Source organism: Ochotona princeps, chromosome 14, assembly GCF_030435755.1.
Source record: "Ochotona princeps isolate mOchPri1 chromosome 14, mOchPri1.hap1, whole genome shotgun sequence".
Lineage (NCBI taxonomy): Eukaryota > Metazoa > Chordata > Mammalia > Lagomorpha > Ochotonidae > Ochotona > Ochotona princeps.
In genome coordinates, this window is record NC_080845.1 from 13,381,184 (window position 1) to 13,402,201 (window position 21,018).

The window sequence follows — 21,018 nt, forward strand, 5'->3', positions numbered from 1 at the left end:
TTTGATTTTTTTTCCAGTAAAATCCATCATGATAGAAAGAATACAAAGCACAGTCTTTGTTCTAAGGATAGGATCTGGCAAATTGGGAAGAAGAAGCTCCTGGAAAAAATAGAGTGATTAAGCTGTAGCTTTCCTTTCTGCTCCTGGATGGATAATGCTGCTGAAATAGGGGAACAAAGGAATAAAACATGGATATGAGTTAGGAAATAAGAGCATCACACATTAGAGACTCTGTGTCTCTAGCATATGCTATGGGTACCCACCTCTATCCCGGTGGCCTGACACAGAGATCACCTGCAGTATTTTAATTGTAATGTATGTGCTGCCAAAGTGAGACATCTGAAGACCACCTTTATTTTAAAACCCAGCTTCTGGTTCCAGGAGTGGCGCTTGTTGGATCCTCCAACAAGCTCATGACCCATTAGCAAAATTGGTAACGGATGGGAGTTGAAAGCCAAATACTTCAGAGCTTTGATTCTCAGTGCAATAGTTCTGATAGTCATCATCTGCTTTGCAAACGAAATTTTATTGGAATACATAAGCATTTATTTAGGTGTTGTCTATGGTTGCTCTTTCAGTACAAGAGGAATAGTGCCATTGGTTGCTCAGGCCACAAATCCTAAAATATTTATTACCTGCCTTTAGGCAAAGTTTAGTAATCAAAGCCACGGCTTTGATTTTAAAATGTATATAAAGTAGAAAAGAAATTATGCACAGCAATATTACAAATTTACATAAACTCACATGATGAGTAGTATATGGGTGCCCTGAAGTTTCTCCCATTTGCATTTTGAATCTTCCCCTATTCCCTACCCATCCCCTCCCCTCCCCTTCCCCACACAAACACACACTACAGAGGACAAGAGAAAAAGCCACCCAAAAAAACAAAATCAAACTAATTCTTGACTTTTGGATTTTAAAAGATATGAAAGTCAAGGTTACAAATGACAATCTTTAACAAGAAAATATTGTTGACCAACTGGTAGCCCTTAAACCTCATCTCTATCCTAGTGGGCAAATAAAACCTACTCTAAGCATTTCTTAAGCCTTAGCAGTTTTATATATAACAAACATGATCCTTTTAAAAACAACTCCAATTATACATGATGCATGCTCATGTTCTTAAATGGATCTGTTAGAGATGCTAAAAAAAGACTGAATATATTTCAATTTTCCAAAAATGTCTCTTTCCCCAACACCAACTATTTTTTCTCCCCATAGAACACCAGAATTTCTGGAGATCTTCCTAAAAATAACTACAAAATAAAGTAAGTCTGAACATGTTGTTTCACTGCCTAAAAAAATCAAAATGTTATCTTTTAGACAGGGTTAAATTCAAATGCTTTAATTCCACATGTCTTCTTAACTTTTCACTCTCGCAGCTTGGTAACACATTCCCACACTTTCACTTTGTGCATCCAGTGCCATGCTCATTTACTGCCACTCCCCGGATGATGCACTTATGCATCCCCAGTCTCTTCTTTGCTCTTTCCCAAAGTTAGTATTTTGAAAATCCTCATTTTTGACTACCAAGGTATTGCCTGTGGCCGTCTTCTAGTTCTATTTCTTCTTCTAGTTGTATCATCAGATTCAATCTCAATTCCATTCTTCTTCTTAGTAATTAATAGTTCCAGCATCTACTCAGATATCAAAGCCCATGATCTGGAATCAATGTTGGATCTCCCTGTCCCACACATTTCATTCTCAACCTATCTCTCAGCGTTGACCATCCAACCCTCAATGTATGCATTGAACCTTTCATACCTCTGATAAGCCATTATCATCTCACACTTCAACAATAATCCAACCTTCCTTCCTATTTTTACTTCCGTCCAATCTATATTTCTTAGCAAACTAAACTTTTTTATCATCAGCTATCAAGTCATTTCTCTACTTAAACTTTCTAGTGGCCTCCAATTGCATTAATAGTGAAGTTCTAGTATCTTATCAAGGTCTGCAAGTGAATGCATTATTGGATCCTGCTGACCATTCTTCAACTCCCTATATCTCTGTCTTAAATGAAAGTAAAATATCTGAAATTTTGTGTCTTAATATCTGAATCAGCTTTCCCCACTCTGCTTGCTTGCTCTAATTTTTCTTGTACAACAATGAGAAATAGGGCAGCCTAGGTTCAGGACCTGGGATTTCCGCCCCACCCACTGCGTAGCTGCAGTAGGTGAGAACTTGAGCAGCCTAGGCTCAGAACTGGGAATTCTGCCGCACGAGCAGCATAGCTGCAGCCAGTACGATTTCAGGCAGCCTAGCTAAAACCAGGATTTCCATCCCTCCTACTTCTTAAGTGGGCAGGCAGAATCTCAAGTCAGGTGGCCTGGGCATTGATATCACCAGGCAAAGCCGTCGGGCAGCCTGGCAGCATGCTCTGCACACTTGAAGATGTGGGCCTGTAAGAGGCCTGGGGGATGACACAGGTGGGGACAAGTAGAGACCTGAGGGTTCATGTCCAGATGAGAAATGACTTCCAAGGAACTTCCATGTGCAGGGCCATTATACTTGCAAGTAAGCGAGCAGGCTAAGACCGAGCAGTTTGGAGCAGGGAATGGAAGGACCTTTAAGGTTCAGACTGATGTACAAGCACACATAGAAGGCCTGAGCTAAAGTAGTTTGCATCAACCATCACTGAATACCTCACAGGCACACCTAAAGCTAAGACCAGAGCCTACCTACCAGTGCTAAATCACAGTATCCACCAGTGAAAGTCAGAAGAGGGAATGTGTAATGTGAGTCTGAGCCATGACACCAACCTGCATGTGAGTGAATCAGGTTTAGGAGCAGAATCTTTGGGGGAGTGTGTGTGCTCACCCTTCTGGAACAACAATCTCCATTGGCACACACAAGATCTACGGCTGGAAACAGGCCTGGTTGGGGAGCTAAGAGGAAACCCTTGCTGGGTGGGCATTCCCAGTGAACACGAGAGCCAGAATGGGGGCAGTAGACTGGACTGGGCTGGACCTGGTTGTAGTCTCCCTCAACATGGGTGTGGACTGGGTCTGGGAAGCACAAGACTGGGCTAGACTCCCACACCCACTGGTACTTGTGAGAGCCAGGGTGGGTATAGAACATGCTGGACTAGGTCTTGGCTCCCTTTGAATCATGTGAGAGTTGTCTGGATGTGAACTAGCCATGGCTGGGCTGCAACACCCAACAGTAAGAACTGGAATTGGTGTGGGCCAGTTGGGCAAGGACACTGTTCCTGCCAAGACAAGAGGTGGACCAAGTCAACCTGGGCCAAGGGCACACCAATGTGCGTGAGATCTAACAAATGGAGGAGACCTGATAGAGGAGCTTGGGGAACTGCTTTATCAAGATGCAATTCCTAAAGGTGAGTTGCAAGAACCGAGGCAAGAAGCAACCTAAACCAGGCCAGGTTACAATATCTGCTAACATACATTATCAGTCAGGTCTAGGGACAGACCAGGCTGAGCCAGTTCATAACATTCACTGGCAGATCTGAGAACCAGGCTAGGGTGCAGGAGGGGTAGGATTGGGCTGCAACACCAGCCAGTTCATAATAAGGAAAGAACTAGGGGCTGGCTGGGCCTGGCTAGGTTGCATCACCCACCAGCAAGAGCCGGAACGGGGGATAGATTGGACCAAGCTAGGTTACAGCACCCACTGATAGATTCTGAGGTGAAGTGAGGCATGAGAGTTTGGGGACTTGGGTGCTGGGTCCATGAGCCCTGGCAGATGGGAATCCAGCGGAGATGAGATCACCAGGTCCAGGTCCTTGGGTCAGCCATTGCAGTGGGTGCTGGGTCCATTTAACCCCAGGGTGGGGATCTCGTGGAGCTCTGGTTGTTTGGCCTGTGTCTTTGTGCCTAATGGTGAGAACTGGTCCTCCTCAGTAAAAAAGATGGAATAGTGCAGCTGGCCAAGATCCACCTAGAGGATACAGCAGCCCAATGGGGTCAACATTGGGCATCTGGTACCATAAATGAGGAAGGAGGACAGAACAAATTAAACAGCTACCACAGCCAAATGATGACAGCAAGTATCTGGATGAACGGAGACTCTAATGGCGACTATGTCAACCAATGGGCATTAAAAGGGTTCCCTCATTCTTGGACTGGCAAGATTGACAACATTTCAGAACTATCAAAACCAGCTAAACAGAACCTTCAAAAATGTGCCACATCAGAACCCTGGGTTGATAACAAGTGGCTATTTCCAACCCCTGGGTACTGGGGCAGTTGAGAGGCTGGGTATTGCTTCTCCCCTTTCCCAATCCCCATCCCACAGAAGTAGAAAGAAGAAATGTTCCATTTTAGAAACATTGATCACAGTCATTCTCCCTAAGTCTGGATCCCTTCCCACCCTGATCAACTATATAAACATCATCTAAAATTAAAAGAGAGAGATAGAGAAAAGTAAATTCATTTGTGACACTTTTAATAACTAAATCAAAGTCTTTCTCACTCGTATGCTTCATGGCAACTGGTTTTATTCATGCATCAAGCTAGTGCAAGCCATCATTATATATTTGTTTATGAAAAACTCTAGGATGTTTGTCTTTATTACTAGTCTGTAAACTAAGAATTTATGAACCATGTTGTCTTGTTCAACAGTGTTCACAGAGCCTCTTGATGTTTCCTGTAAAATAGACTTGCTAAATGTTTGCTCAAAGAGTAAGTGAACAAATGAATAATTTAATGAATGAATTATATATATATATATATATTGCTGAACATACATAGCACATTGTTGAACTTGATTTACTGCACTTTCAACAGCTTACTGTGTATCAGATTTTTAGAGTCTATATTCTTATTTGCCTTTCTAAATTGTAAAAACTTGTGTGGACACATAGCATGAACTATTCCCTACAGTATCTACCACATGTTCTTAGAGCTAGGTTGTTAATAAATATAAGTTGATTAGAATCTGATGCCATACTCATTTAATTACAATGTAGTCTCTTGATTATAAGCACTATATAAGCACGTCGAAATTTCCAGAAAATAGTAGGTGCTAAGTAAATTCCAAAGATATTCATGCATGCAGGACTGCCTTTATCAGAGTAGCAATTAGCCAATCAGCAGCACATTATAGGCATTCCCTGTTTAGAGGTTGTGAGACATTCTCTTCAAGATGATTTCAGGTTGTAAAATGCATGGTCCAGTCTCCTACATGAGACATTAAGCTAGGCCTGTTAATTAAAATGTGGGTAAGGTCCAACATGGTGGCTTGGTGGCTAAATCTTCACCTTGGAAGCACCGGTATTCCATACGGGCAGCAGCTGATGTCCCACTTTCCTTCCAGCTGCCTTCCTGTGGCCTGGGAAAGCAGTAGAAAATGGACCAAAAGCTTTGGATCCATGCACCTGAAGAATCTCCTTGCTTCTGGCTTCAAATCAGTTCAGCTCTAACCATTGTGGGCATTTGGGGAGTGAATCAGCAGATGGAAGAGCTATTTCTCTGTCTCTCCTTTTTTCTGTAAGTCTGCCACTCAAATAAAAGTAAATAAACTTTTTTAAAAAGCGGGGTAAGACTGTAAGATATAGGTCCTCCTAATCTGTCCAAACTAGCCCCTGAGTTAAGGGACTCTTAGTGGAAACATAAAGATGTAGAAGCTGTTTGGTGCCCCATCCAGATGCCATATACATGGGACTGATGCATCCAGGCTGTAGCTATTTTGTGAGTGTTGACACTCTTCCTGAGTTCTTAGCTCTCAGGACCTTATTGGGGGAAAAAATGTTACTTGGTCACACCCCTTCACTCCCAGTAGCACAGTGCCAAGTAGACACTGTGTTACAAACGGGAGCCATCTCCCTTGAATGGAGATGTCCCACTGCTATAGATTTTGACAGAGTCAAAAGTTTTGTTTCCCTATCCAAATTTTGTTTCCGGACATTACCACCTAAGCTATTCTGTAACAGGTACTCTGATAGATGATATTGCAAAAGCAAAAGAGAAATGCATCAGATATTCTGAAGAAGGCCTAGAAGTTTCTCTGGGGAAGAGGCATTCCAAGTCAAATTTTCTTTCTATACATGAAATGTTTCAAATTTATAAAGACTACTGAGTATAGAATAGCAAGACATAAGACATTTGCACTTCTAAAACTGCATTTAACTAACATCAATATTTTAAAAGGTGCTTTAACCAGCTCAGATGTAAAGATTGCCAATACTCATATTGTCAACAACATGTTCGTGTATCTTTTCCATTCTCTATATCTTTTTATGTCTTCAGAGGCAGTGCCTGTCCAGGTGATGGTGTGAGCACTTCAAAATCATATTTCTGCATTTTTATATACCCACAAACAACACATAGCACTATGTCATCTATTTGAAAATATCCTTATGCTAATACCTTATATAAACATTGTGAACATTCTTTTTATCTGAATATCATAGTTTTGTCTTCAGCCCTGGGTAATGCTTGGATATCTAGAAATTTATTTCAATTGCTAAGTAGCATTCCCTTTTTATGTCTTATCTTGATTTTGCCTCCTTTCCTTGCTTATAATTTTAGCTTTATTTCCCTATTTCTAATTAGAAATAATACATTAAATTTGAGAATCAATATGAAAAAAGGCTAGGATACTTCTAAACAGATGGAGAATCATTAGCTAGGGAGAAGAAGAGGGGGCTCATTGCAGGAAATGGGAGAGGACAGGCCAATGGCAGGGGGCACCTGGGTACTGACGGACAAGGGAAAGTAGCAGAGAAAATACTGTGGTGTTACAGTAACCAAATACCCCAGTGGCATTGAGCAAGTAGTGATCTGAGCTCCACCAGTAGCCTGGTTGGAAGGAGGGGTCATTGGGAGCTCAGCAGGTAAGCCCAGGCAAATAATTGCTAGTCCTGCTGATTTGTTTGATTTGAAAAGGAACAGAGACAGAGAAGTATACTCCAAGCAGACAGTGATGGAACAGGGTGGACATGCAGCCTAGATCCCCACCGCAGTCAAATCAGGCACCATTTTGTATAGAGAGGCAAAGACTGTGGGATGGGACCACACACGGACTAAGCTCGGAGCAAACTCATTTCTGGCTCAGTGCAATACACAGACATGGCCTCCTGCAGATTCCACCTAAAATAGGTCTAGTTATCCCCCAGACTTAATGGCCAGCAGAGCCAGAACTCCACCAGTGGCACATCAAGTGCCATTTTGTATAATGTGGCAAAGGCTGTGAGACTGCAGGGAAAATAGTGAGATGCACATGTGCTAAGCTGGGAGCAAACTCACTTCCAGCTCATTGCATTGCACAGTCTCACAAGGAAAATTATGCTGACTTTGGCCTCCTATGGGTCAAAATAGATCCAGGTGGCCCTCAGACCTAATGGTCAGCATGTTCTAGCAAGATCAGCATCAATAACAGCCTGGTTAATTAGGACACCTGGCGTCTCCCTAATCCTTGGAACTGCTCAAGCAGGAAAGAGGAGAAAGTTTGTACAGACAATGGTGCCAGCAACAGCACGGAATCACAGGAGGTGAAGACTGGTGTCCCAGGAGCTGAAGCTACGGAGACTGTGGTGGAAGTCTTAACACAAGATTGCAGACCTGAATCTAGCTAGACGGAGTGGCACAAATTACTGAAAACAAAGAATCATTTACCGATCACAATAAGTAAAAATCAAACTACAGAACTGTGACACAGCTTAGACATCTGCTCTAAGAAGAAGAATCTGCTAACCAGAAGTACAATGACCAAGAGCAAAAGAAGAAACAAAGGCACAATTAATATTACTTAAGATTCCCCTGCAAAGGAGCAAAGTCTTTGTTAACCTGAGAGTTAACTGAGGAATACATCGAGGAAATGGGGGATACAGAATTCAGAAAACGCATTATAAAGCTTGTTATCAACAAGAAGAAGCACATTTAGGATTTTAAGGAATATATCACACAGGAAATAGCATCACTGAAACAAAATCAAGCTGAATTATTGGAAGCGAAGGACACATGGAACAAAATAAAATTCAGTGGCAAATGTCAATAATAGAATGAAGGAGGCAGAAGAAAGAATCTCAAAATTAGAAGATATTTCCTGTTACCGGGGGAAACAAACAAAAAGCTGTAAGAAGAGCTGGATCAGGCTAATAAAAAGGTATTCAAGAATTAAGGGACACTATTAAAAGGCCAAATATAAGAGTTATAGGAGTCCTGAAGGCACATAAAGGAAGCTGGGTTTAAAAATGTGTTCAATAAAATAATAAAGGAAAACTTCATAATCTGGGGAAATAATTGGGAAACAGAATACAGGAGAGGCACAGAATTCTGAACAGGATTCACCAGAAGTGATCTTCACCATAACACATGATAATCAAGCTCTCTTCAGTTGAACCTTAGGAAGAGATCCTTAAATGTGCACATGAAAAAAAAATAATTGAGATATAAAGGAATGGCAGTCAGATTCACAGGAGAGCTGTCACGGGAAACTGCAGACCAGCAGTGAATGGAGCAACATATTCCAGATTATGAAAGGAATAAATTATCAGCCCAGAATAATGTACCCAGCAAAACTTTCCTTTGTCTTTGAAAACGAAATAAAATTTTCCACAGTAAATAAAAGCTCAAAAAATACACTTCTTCTAGACCTGCCCTATGTGTGATACTTAAAGATATTTTCTTGACAAAGTAAAGGAATAGCATCCACCAACACTAAAGGCAAATGTAAAAAATATCCCAGTAAAATTACAACTGAAGACTAAATCAAACAAGCAACAACCCATTGCAAAAATGACAGGACCAAATTACCAACCATTCATATCAACCCTGAATGCAAATTGCTTCAATCCATCAATCAAACATAGGTTAGTAAAGTGGATCAAAAAAACAAAACCCATCTATCTGTTGTCCACAGGAGACGCGTATTGCCAACCAAGATCAGCAAAAACTGTATCTTGTGGATTTGGACGTTTATGTTTTTATTTTCATTTTTTTCCAAATGGATTCTTTTCTCATATTAAATTCCTCACTGACTCATAAGTCACATAGTAACACCATTTTATTCAAGAAGGTTCTTTTTTAAAAAAATTTATTTATTATTATTTTTGATTACAAAGTCAGATACACAGAGAGGAGGGGAGACAGAGAGGAAGAGCTTCCTTCCAGTGATTCAGTCTCCAAGTGAGCTAACGGCCAGTTCTGCGCCAGTCCGAAGCAGGGAACCTGGAACTTCTTCCAGGTCTCCCACGTGGGTGCACAGTCCCAAGGACTTGGGCCATCCTCAACTGCTTTCCCAGGCCACAAGCAGGGAGCTGGATGGGAAGTGGAACTGCCGGGATTAGAACCAGTGCCCATATGGTATCCCGGCTCTTTCAAGGCGAGGACTTGAGCCGCTAGGCCACGCCAACAGGCCCCAAGAAGGTTTTTGATTTTCTTTTTCATTTATTCAGGGACACATTAGTCTTTCAGTAGCATTTTATTTAATTTCTTTTTTTTTTTAGGTATTTTTTTTTTATTGTTAATTATTTTGCATTATGTGACAATTTCATAGGCTCTGGGAATCCCCCCCTTCCTCCCCCTCCCCTCCCCCCGGTGGATTCCTCCACCTTGATGCAGTATTACAGTTCAAATTCAATCAAGATTCTTTCATTGCAAACATATACCAAGCATAGAGTCCAGCTACTTATTGTCCAGATGGGTTGAACAGTTTCTTGGGGAGACCTTTTCTGGTCTGAAGTTTGAGCTGGCAGAATATCATCACAGTCAATTAAGAGTCCCAATATAACATCAACAGCAATTTGCAATGTTATGGAGTTGACATGGTTTTGAGTAACCAGTGTATTAAAAAGAAAAAAAAATAAATTAATTAAAAAAAAAAAAAGGAAAACAAGTCCTAGCCACAACCTATGATTAGCTCATTGACATTTCAATTTAGTTCATATACAGGACCGGCTGCTCTATACCTTAAAATGGCCATAAGGCACCATTCAGCTGTTTCGTGTCCATTTCATCTTAGTATTTAGCCAGTTGCATTTTATTTAATTTCATTTGGTGTTGTAAGTTTCTATTTTTCTTCCAGTTGTTGATTTTTGGTTTGTGACTTTTCATTGAAAGAGATGTATAGTAACTGTGTAATGGATACTAGCATACCCAGATGTGAAAATACAATGCATTATACATCTCCACTTCCAGTCAAAGATGGATTTCCAATGAAACTGTTAAATATATGTTGACAATAAGATACTGGAGTCTCTGCCATTGTACATGCCTGCAGTGATGGACTTATGGTTGAGAACTATGCTATTGTAATAATCTGAGGGAAATTTATAGGGGAAGGAGGAGATTTGGGAAGGGTGTAAGGGAAATTCCAGAACCTATGGAAATGTATCATCAAATAATAATAATAATAATAAAGAAATAGTATGTTTAATCTGGGTTAATTTGAAGAATATGCCTTGATCTTAACATGCATTTTATAATCAATAAGTTTTAAAATAGAGCAGCATTTCTGTTTTCTTTGAGAATCTGTGAGATACATTTGCCCAGTAGCTATGAAATACCTTCTCCTGCTGCCTTCCATGTAATGGAAAAGTTCCTGGTTAGGTGGGTTGTTTGTTTGTTTGTTTGTTTACTTTCACCTCTTTTTTAACCTTCCACTAGGATAGAAAGGCACTGCAAAAAGTTCTTGGACAAATGTCATTAAAACATAAATCAGTTTTAATGAAAAAAAAAATCATGAAATCCTGACATAGTTTGATCACAACATGTATAGAAGTCCTGGACTTTTTGAAGACCCCTTATAAGCATGGCTCCAAAGGGTTTTGCACCAAAATAAATTTATCTTTTAATTAAATTCTGTGAAGTCTTAGAAGTTCCATCACCCATGCGTATGCATACACAGATATCTATGCTTGCATTTGAAGCTCATACTTATTTAGTAATATCTGAATTTCGCTTAACACTGTTTCCTCAGTAGTATTTCTTGTATCCAACACATTCCAGTTAGGATCTGTTGTTACTAACCCTGTTTCAGGAAACAAGTCATAAATGACCAAGCCCTTTGATTTCTAAAAATTTTTCTTCCTAGTCTTACTTGCAAATGATGGATTAAGCTGGTTATGTAAGGCTAGGTTGACAGTTGTAAGTTAATCCTCTTCCTTCTGTGGGTGATCTCTCCAATTCCTTTCTGTAGCTTTTCAGAATTTGCTTTGATATTTTTTCATATAAAATATCCAGGATATGTGATATCTTTCATCGTATTTCCTGGAACTCTGTATTGTTTTCAATAATATTTAAACCAAAATTACCAATTTCTTGATGAGTACTGCTGTCCCTGGATTTATATTCTAATGGATGAATGAGAGCTATTCTTATTCTATCATTTAGTTCTAATCTTATCTTTCCTCTCTTTGTAATTATAAGAAGCAACTTTCTTTTACTGTTTTGATTTCTTTTTAACAGTGAGATGTATTATACATTGTTTGCTTAGTTGTGAGAGGAAGTCCATGCATGGATCTCAAAATTTTTCGCTACCAGAGTGAACTTATCTTTCATTTCCATTTGTTTACAAACTTTCTGCAGTATTCATATGTTCTATTCTAAATAATCTTTTTCCACAATTTTAAACATATGTATACTCTAAAATTTCTTTAAGAATATGTGATCATCTGATACAGGAACTCTTACATTTGTTTCCTACGATGATGCTCCATCTTTGTGATTTGGTTGTCTGTGTGATATTTTATTTTTAGTAGAAACTCATGTCAAAATTTCCTGTTCTGAGTTATAGAAGCATTCACATATTTAGGGTCTATTCAAAATACATTTCTTCTTGGAGTTTTCACAACCCAAACACTATGTGACTTTCGATTCCACTGGGATATTTGTTGAAGCCAAGGAAACTGATCTCTTAGGATCCCTCGGATGGTCCTGAGAGGAAAGGGTTGGCTGTGTTGTCATCATTCCACAGCCATTCTCTTTGCTGTTCTTTTCAGACTTCAAGATCACCCAGGTGAACATGGCTCATGTTCACAACAGTCACTTCCACTGCTGTGAGTACCTAGAACTATTTCTATTCACAGACCCAAGGCCAGGGCCCCTCCTATGTCTGCACTGCAGTTTTCCCTTTTTAAACTTTTAGATTAACTGTATTGATTGTTTCTGTCGTTTTTGTTTGCTATGATTGTATGTGGGAAGTGAGACCTGAAGTACACCCCTTCATGCTCAGACCTGCATTTTCTGGATCTGAGCTAAGCCTCACAACACAATGGAATTAATCCTGTAAAAAGAGCAAGAAAGGATTTATCAAGCAGATAAACTAGCATAAATAGGGCACAACAGAATGCACTCATTTTTACTGATCTAGTGCAGGTGGAGTTTAACATTCTCAGTGACTGCCACACAGCCTGCTTCACAAAAACAGTGGACCATGTGTGGTGGTAGAAGTAATTGCACAAAAGAAATAAGTGTATATCAGAATATTCTGGGTCAGTCCAGAAGTACTGTGTTAGCTGGAAACCAGGGATGGTGCTGGGGCTGTGGGAGTGAGTAACCAGTGTGAAATGAACAGGAGTGAGAGAACAGAGAATGAGTGCTTGGTGTGTTCATATCTCAAAATATGTTGGGCTTGTAGCAAACCAGACTGGATATTTTTTACCAGGAAGCATCTGTGACTAAGCAAACCACACACAACACGGGGTGTGTGTGTGTGTGTGTGTGTGTGTGTGTGTGTGTAAGAGAGAGAGAGATGTTCCTATGTCTTGCTCCAGAGGAAATCCAGTGTGTAGAAAAGCTCTTTTTAGCATAACATGATGCTTTCTCCGTTTTCCTCAAGGCTGGGCTTCTACAATGGATTTGCATGATGTAAAAATCTGGCTGCAGAGTGTAGAGACTCTTCATGTGAATGCAAAGAAAGCTTGAATTAGAGAATCTCAAGGAGATGTGGAAAAGAACAACGGGATGTGTGTCAGAGCAGCACAATTACTAGCAATGGGTCTGTTCCTGAAAGATGAAAATTGAGGCCATACGGTATACCAGGGAGGGAAGAACAGAGCCAGGCCAACTGGGCAGGTACAGGTTAAGACAGTAGCTTTCCACCTGATTTCTCAGAGGCCCAGTGTTCTTGCAGAAGACCTTAAGCATTAATCTTGGTACAAAAGCAAGGGAGAGCTAACTAGGCCAAGCTAAACACCTCCAGAAGTCTGTTTCCAATAGTGCCACTTTCTGCCACTACCTAAAAGAAAGTACCAAAACAAACAAGAGGGTGAGCAGACAGCTAGCCTAAAGGCTATTGTTATTGTTCGGCAGAGCTAAGAAACCCTCCACCTATACAAGTGCTTGGGTTTGAGTGTTTTTTTAGCTCTTGCGTGTGACTCAAGTTTCCTGCTAATGTTGACCCTGGGGGACAACTAGTGTCTGTCTCTCTCGCTCTCTCTCTCTCTCTCTCCTTTCCTCTGATTATCAAATTTTAATATGTCCATAGTAGAATTGAATTAAAAGGCATGTTTATTTCTTTTAAAAATTATTAAAAAATAACCACAAGGCGCACAAACTATGTATAAGAACACTCAATAAAGTATTGTTTATGGTAAAAAAAAAAAAAGAATAGCTCAGGAATTTGAGTTTTTGCCACCAGTGTTGGAGCCCTGCACTGAGTTCCCAGCTCCTAACCACCTAAGCCAGTCCCTGGAAACACTTGGGAAGTAAATACCTAGATAAGTGCTTGCTCCCAGCCACCTCCACCTCCTATGTGCCTCTGTATATCTTCAACAAACACAGAAGGTGACTGGGAACTCGCATTTACTTTTAACATATTGGTTACTCATTACTATGTCAATTAATTCCATAATGATGTAAATTTTTGCTGATGGTATGTTGGAGCTTTCAATTGACTGGGATGATACTCTGCTGGCTCTGTCTTCAGACCAGAGAGGGTATACCTAAGAAGCCGTTGAACTTGACTGGACAATAAGATGCTGGACTCTATGTTTGGTATACGCTTGCAATGGGGGAATCTCAACTGAACTTGAGCTGTGGTTATGCAACTAGGTGGAAGAATCCACCATGGTGGGAGGGTTTGGGGAGGGGTGGGGAGAACCCAAGTATCTATGTAATTGTGTCACATAATACAATGTAATTAATGAAGTTAAATAATAAATAATTTAAAAAAAAAACTTTTCGAAAGGTATTTTAAAAGAAGTTTCTGAAGTTATTTTCTACTCTTTTATAATTAGAATAAATTTTGGATAAGATAAAATTTACCATTCTAACTATTTTAAAGTATATGTTCAATAGCTTTTAGTGTCTTCAAAGGGAAACACAATTATCACCACTAATTCCAAAATGTTTTTATCACCTCAAAGACAAATACTGCATTTATTAACTAATCTCTCCCCATTGACTCCTGCAGCCTGACCCTGTCAACTATTAATCTTCCTATCTCTGTGGGTTTTCCCATTCGGAATATTTCATACAAATGGAATTAATGGCTGACTTCTTTCACTAACCATAATGTCTTTACGAATCACTTTAAGATTCTTCACATGACTGAAAATAATTTCATTGTGCAAACATACCATGTTTGTTAATCCATTTATCTGTTGGCAGACATTTGGGTTGTTTCTGTTTCTAGGCTGTTAGAAATAATGATACTACATACATTTGTATGCAAGGTTTTGTGTGAACGTATTTTCTTACTTCTCTTGAGTGGAAATAGTTCATCCATATGCAATCATTCCCTTTATACTCCTAACCTCCAAAATGAAACTTGGTGTTGCTGTCTCCAGGAAGTGATGTAATTAATACATTTTACTAAACTTCCTGTTGTTTTATTTAATTTCAAAATAATTTTTATATGTGACTGTGAGGCCTGGCACGGCGGCCTGGTGGGTAAAGTGCTCACCTTACGTGCACCAGGATACCGGTGCATATGGACGCCGGTATGGACGCCGGTATGGATGCCGGTTCATATCCTGGCTGCTCCACTTCCTATACAGCTCCCTGTTTGTGACCTGGGAAAGCAGTCGAGGATAGCCCAAAGCCTTGGGTCCCTGTACCTGTGTGGGAGACTCAGAGGAAGCTTCTGGCTTCTTGCATCAGGCGGAGTTGTGGCCATTTGCGGAGTGAACCAGCGGACAGATCTTTCTCTCTGTATCTCCATCTATCTACATGGAATGTCCACCTGCCGTATTGGAGTGTATGTGAGTCTTGGCTCCACTTCTCATTCTAGCATCTTACTACGGGCACCATCAGAGGAAGAAAGTGATGGTTCTAGCTCTTGTGTTGCTGTCAGCCACAGGGGACCCTGATGGACTTGTAGACTTCTGTCTTTGCCCAGACGCACCCATGGCTGAGGAGAGCAACTGGGAATGAACCAGGAAAGAGAAGATCTCTTTCTAAGTTTCCCTGTGTCTCTCTTTACATCTCTTTGTTTTTCAAATAAAAAATAAGCAAACATTTTTAATAAATGAAAGACACAGCACAACTTTTTCGAATCAAATTTATTTAAACACTGACAGGAGAAGACTGCTTTTATATTACATACAACAATATCCAATAGTTCATTGATTCTCAGACAATGTTTTAACACCTTTGAAATTAGAATGCCTTTTACAATCAATGTTGTGCTACAATTTAATTTGCAGTGTTCTTCTTTCCTTAGCAATAAATAAAATAATGATGTGGTTTTAAAAATGCATGTTAGATGTATGGATTATGGTTTTATGAAATCCAACCTATAATCCATATCAACTTTTAAGATAAAAATGGAAGACTTCAGAACTGCCAAGGTCTGAGTACAATATCTGCAGGGTTCCCTGATCTTTTCCTGTCTGCTAGAGCTGTGGGATGCAGGAAAGTGTGATGAATTCATGGAAAATTGAATTAAAGCATTTATTTATTTTGATGCAAAAATAATGGAAATCCATGCAATATGAGAGATCTTCAAAAATTAATAGAAATGCATTTTATAAAAGCTTTATATGACTTAAAATTTTATAGCAAAATTAGCTTATGTTTTCACTCCAATCTTTTCATAAACTGTTTTTTAAGTACTCCACTACTCTGGTGCAAGATATATCCAGTACACAGGTTTCCCCAGAGCCCCCACATGACTGGCTTTGGCATTGCCACTTCATAGTAATTAGCTATGCTTGCTCCCTGTCTGACTCTCATTGCTGTTGTCTCCATCACCACATGGCTCCTTTCCTATACTTTCCTACAATTTGGATAATACCCTCATCTATCACTCCCCCTTAGTACAGCTGAGACGGACTGATATTTTCAAGAACAATTTTATTTTGAAAAAATCAAAAGTAAAAATATTCACTTTGCAGAAATTGTCAAGTTTTCAATGATGTTGTTACTGATATTAGCACTCTATAAAGATGAAGGGGAATTTCAGTGGGACTGCAGTTTCTGCATAAGGAAGCCATGATCACCAGACAGCCTTGACCCATGTTCTGTCCCAGATCAGGGTCAGATGTGCCTCCCGTTCACCTTTCCACCTGTCCCATGGGAACCAAGTCTTCATGACTTTTTATACGTCTTACAGCTCGACTACTTTGGAAGAGTTCTGGCCCAAGTAAAATGTCATGTCTTTCATCTGCAAGATGGCTGTGAATAACTTCAGTAACCAGGAAAGTAAAATCTCTGCCAAAATCACATAAAAAAGAAAGCATAAACTCCATGTCTTCTTTCAAGAATATTAGCGCTGTTTTTTCGAATTACTCTGCTTGCACCGAGACCGGTTTGTGGTAGGGAGTAGTAGGCGTTGGCAGAGCATTGTCAAAAAATAATCACGTCCACCACAACCATTCTGGGTCTTTCTTTCCCAGAACAATTTCTTGAAGAAATAATTTCAAAATTAATGAACTTTTTTTTTACCAAACACAAGGAGAGAAAAAAACAGTGAAGGCTTAACGTTAATTCTAAAGCAGAGTCATCAGCAAAGCAGTGACAGGTAAATGCTTCTGAAACTGGTTCGGCAATTAATATGTCTTTGTCTTTTGGCTTAGAGAGAGAGCATGAGGGCTTCGCTTTGGAGCAGGGTGATTTTTGACATCTGAGAGTCGTTCTTGCTCAATGCATTTTGCCTTGAGAGAGAAGCATATTTCACAGGAAGAAAGGAGCACAGCTTCAGTGCATGGATCCTGCAGAAGAACTAATGAGAGGGAGACACCATTTGAGACGTGGTGCAAATGATTCCATTAAGACTGAATGGAGGTAAAACTATGGCTGTGGGAAACATGGAAGGAAATGGGATTACAGAACATAGAGATAAGAATACTGAGGGGGAGGAAGGAAGGGACAGAACAAAAAATCGAAGCTCCTGCCAACACAGGTGATAGATGATGTACAAGCAAGACGGGGCTCAGTCCATGACATGAAGGTGACAGCTATTGGTCTAAAGTGAAGCAAATTCTCTTGGTCTTTCTAATAGTTAAATCAGTGCAAGATATGGCATTCTTTGCAAAGACCTCATTTCTTCAAAAAAGAAGTTTCCAACTAAGACAGCTCATTATCCATCATTCAAACTCGCTAATTGGATGATAATAATCAGGTAAGTAGTAGGACTTTATGACATTCACACCCCCCTTAAAGGTGAAGTCCTAAAGTTCCTCTGCCTCCATGCCCCCTTTTATGATGGGGAACTGCGATTTTCAATGGTTGCCTAGGCAAGGTAGATGTTGCAAAGCATATTGAAACCCAACAAACAAAGCACCTTAATAATAACAGCAAAATGTTTAGCCAACCTCGCTCTGGCAATGTGTTAGTCAGATATTAGGGTCACAGATCACCACCTTTCAGCATGTTACAGTTGCCTCCAGACTCCTTGGTCTGTCTGCATGCTGTAGCCAGGCCATTGAAAACTCTGCACTGTTTCCCACATACCTATTTGGGGAAAACTGATGCCCCAGACACCAGCAGCATTCAGACTAACTGAACGCTTGGCTGGTGTGAAATTTGGACAAAAATGTTCTGTTTCAAGATGGATGACTCTCTCAGCAACAATTGTTTGAATGGGATACTCAAACACCCTCCTTAGCAAGCTCAAGGAATGGAAATTGTGCAGGTAATTTCTACTCACTTCAATCTATTTTTTGCCCACCCTCATAGCAGCTCCTGTTCTGCCCTTCCCAAGACAGATGTGACCTCATAAATGCCACTTTATGATCATTAACACAGCAGGTGCAGCTACAAACTTTCCACGTATTTAAAAGTGCTAAGAAAGAATCAAAAACCTACTTGTCACAAAAATTATGTCGCACTCTACCTAGGAAAATTAAAATGGTGGAAAATCATTCCACATGTTTTCTGTCTTCTTTCTTCTCTACTTCATTCCTTAGTTGCCCCAGGCCTCTCTTCCGTGTGTTAGTACTTGTACGGTGGCTTCAGTCAAGCTCTGTTCAGTTGCTAAATCACCCATCCATTTGCCATGTTGTTGGCAGGATGTGCACTAAACTGGGAAACAGAAGAGCTGAGGAAGAGTTGTGGCATCCTTGCTACTTTTCCTTCCAGCAAGAGCCTGGCATTTTCAGAGTTGACCTCACGCCAAAATTAAAAGATGCCATTGCAAAGATGGCAGATGCAAACATTAGCCGAAATGCTCCCACCGTATGATGTTGGAATATACAGACCCAAAAACTAAAGGCAATCCCCATGCTCTTTCAAAACTCAGAATATAGTGTAGGAGTCGGCTAACCTGTTCTGCTAAGACATCAATCCCAAGTCACTCAGTTGTACAGGTAGAGTGGCTGAGGCAATTATTCAGTTCAGCTCTTTTAGCTCAAAACCACGTGTACATCATATTTAGACAAATTATTGTGAGCATGTTTCAATAAAATTTTATAAGCGCAGAGATGGGACCATACCTGATGCTGAGCATATAAAATTTCACCGTGGAATCTAATGGGCAAGTTGAGGAAGGGTTCTCAACATTAGAACATCAAACAATGAGTGACAGATTTTACAAAGCGAGCAACAGAACATGGTTATGAAAGGTTCCTGGAAGAGGTAAAGTTCGATCTGTACCCTTAGGAATGAAGAAATGCTCAAATGATACATTTTCTCAGCAAATGAAAGGAAGATCTTTGCTTGAGCTATGCTAGACCTTGAATTCTTTACAAACTGTAAATTCATCTTTGCTATCTGTAGAAATCAAAACTCAAGTCCAGTGTTTTTATACAAAAATTGAAACATTGTTTACTCAATAAAAGGATCTGTAACTCTCACATGTGTTTTGACCACTGCTAACTCTCCCCCTTTTCTTGGAAGACACAGAAGCCCTTCCCCATTTGAGCTAGATTTTGCCGCAATGCAAGAAAGTCTTTAGAATTTCTGCAATTATGCTCTGCCACTTATTTGGTGTGTCACCCTGAATAAGTCACTTAACCTTTTCACATCTTATTTTTCCCTTCTGTACATAAAAAATGAATGAATTATTTACCTTACAGGATTGTTGTAAAGATTAGATGAGTTAATATGGGTACAATATGTAGAATGGTTCTGGGCGAAAAGAAAATGCCCATTAAGTCCTGGCTGTTATTTGCATGACACAGTTAGAACGACTCCCTTCCTAATCATTGTGCACCTTCCTGGTGGGGAAACAGGAGATGCTGGTGGCTGCTGAGATTCATTTGGAAATTCTCCCCAACTTCCTGCTTCCAGCCTTATTTGTTTGTCGCTTTAATCTCTCTGACCTCAGCTGTTGCACAGGGAGAACAGTTGACTGGCAGCTTAACTGTTTAAAATCAATATAAGAAGCACTTGGAGATTAAAGCAATTTAAGCAAGGTATTGGCTGGGTTTGGGACTAAAACTGCTCTTGAAGGAAATAGGCACAGAAAAAGAAAAAAAAAGTGAGTCAGAAATGAAACTGCCCTAAATTGTGTGAGTGGAGGTGAGATTACAATAGAACAGCACGACTCTCCAAAGATTGTTTCTTTTTGTGAAACATAAAATAAAATAAAATAAATCCCACAGCCCTAATCTCAAAAGTGCTCAAGCCTAGTACTGATTGTTCTGTCTCCATCCACTCATCTCTCTAGGTGCTCCTCCCAGGGAGCATGTCCCCACCTACACACGCACTTACTTTCCCCTTGCTTCATCTCTGCTGGAACTTCCTGGCCAGGTGCAGAGGGAGGGATTATATCTAAGTTTTGTTGTTGACACCACAAAAGATTGAATCCCATAAGAGCTGAATCGTCGGGATCAAATGGCTGTCTGAGAAAGTGTCATGGTGGACAACGACCCCAGAAAACAAAGGTGCGACAATCAGATGTTTGATTTAGCTCACCCAGTTTAGTCTCATAGCAGCAGACTTCATTGAGGCGAGGCTTAACTGTGCTATTAGTCCACGGAAAGTACACAGACCTATTGGACAAGGGGGCGCCACTAACTTTTTTGCCTACCTGTCTCTGAAACACATTGGAATTTCCATTCCTTCTCCATAGCATCATATTTCTCTTGTCCCACTCATTCTGTGCTCCATGAGCTAAATTTTGTCAACTTGACAGTGCATCAGGCAACTGTAACTATTCCTATTTGGCTTGTTTCTACTTAATTTCCATTTCAGACAGATTGATTCCCTACAAGATTGGCACAATCCTCTAGCAAATGATTGCATGCGTGCATTTGATAGGTTTGTTTCCTTCTTCTGACTCCTGTCTAGATTATCTAAATTCTTCATAAAACATCGATAATTTCCTTTCTGAGAGCCAATTTGAAGTACACATCTCTGGTTTTGGTTCATACTACAAGCTTGCAGGCTTTGGTTCATTATATGAACCACAATAAAGACTAGTCAGGGCCTAGTACGGTAGCCTAGCAGTCAAAGTCCTCGCCTTCTACACACCTGATCCCATACGGGTGCCAGTTCATATCCTAGCAGCCCCGCTTCCCATCCAGCTCCCATCTTGTGGCATGGGAAAGCAGTAGAGGATGGCCCAAAGCCTCGGGACTCCCTACACCTACATGGGAGACATATTAGCTCCAGTTGTTGCAGCCACTTGGGGAGTGAATCAACAATGAAATGTCTTTCCTCTTTTCTGCATATCAAACTTTCCTATATAAATAAATAATTTTTTTTAAAAAAGGCTAGTTGTATAGGATGG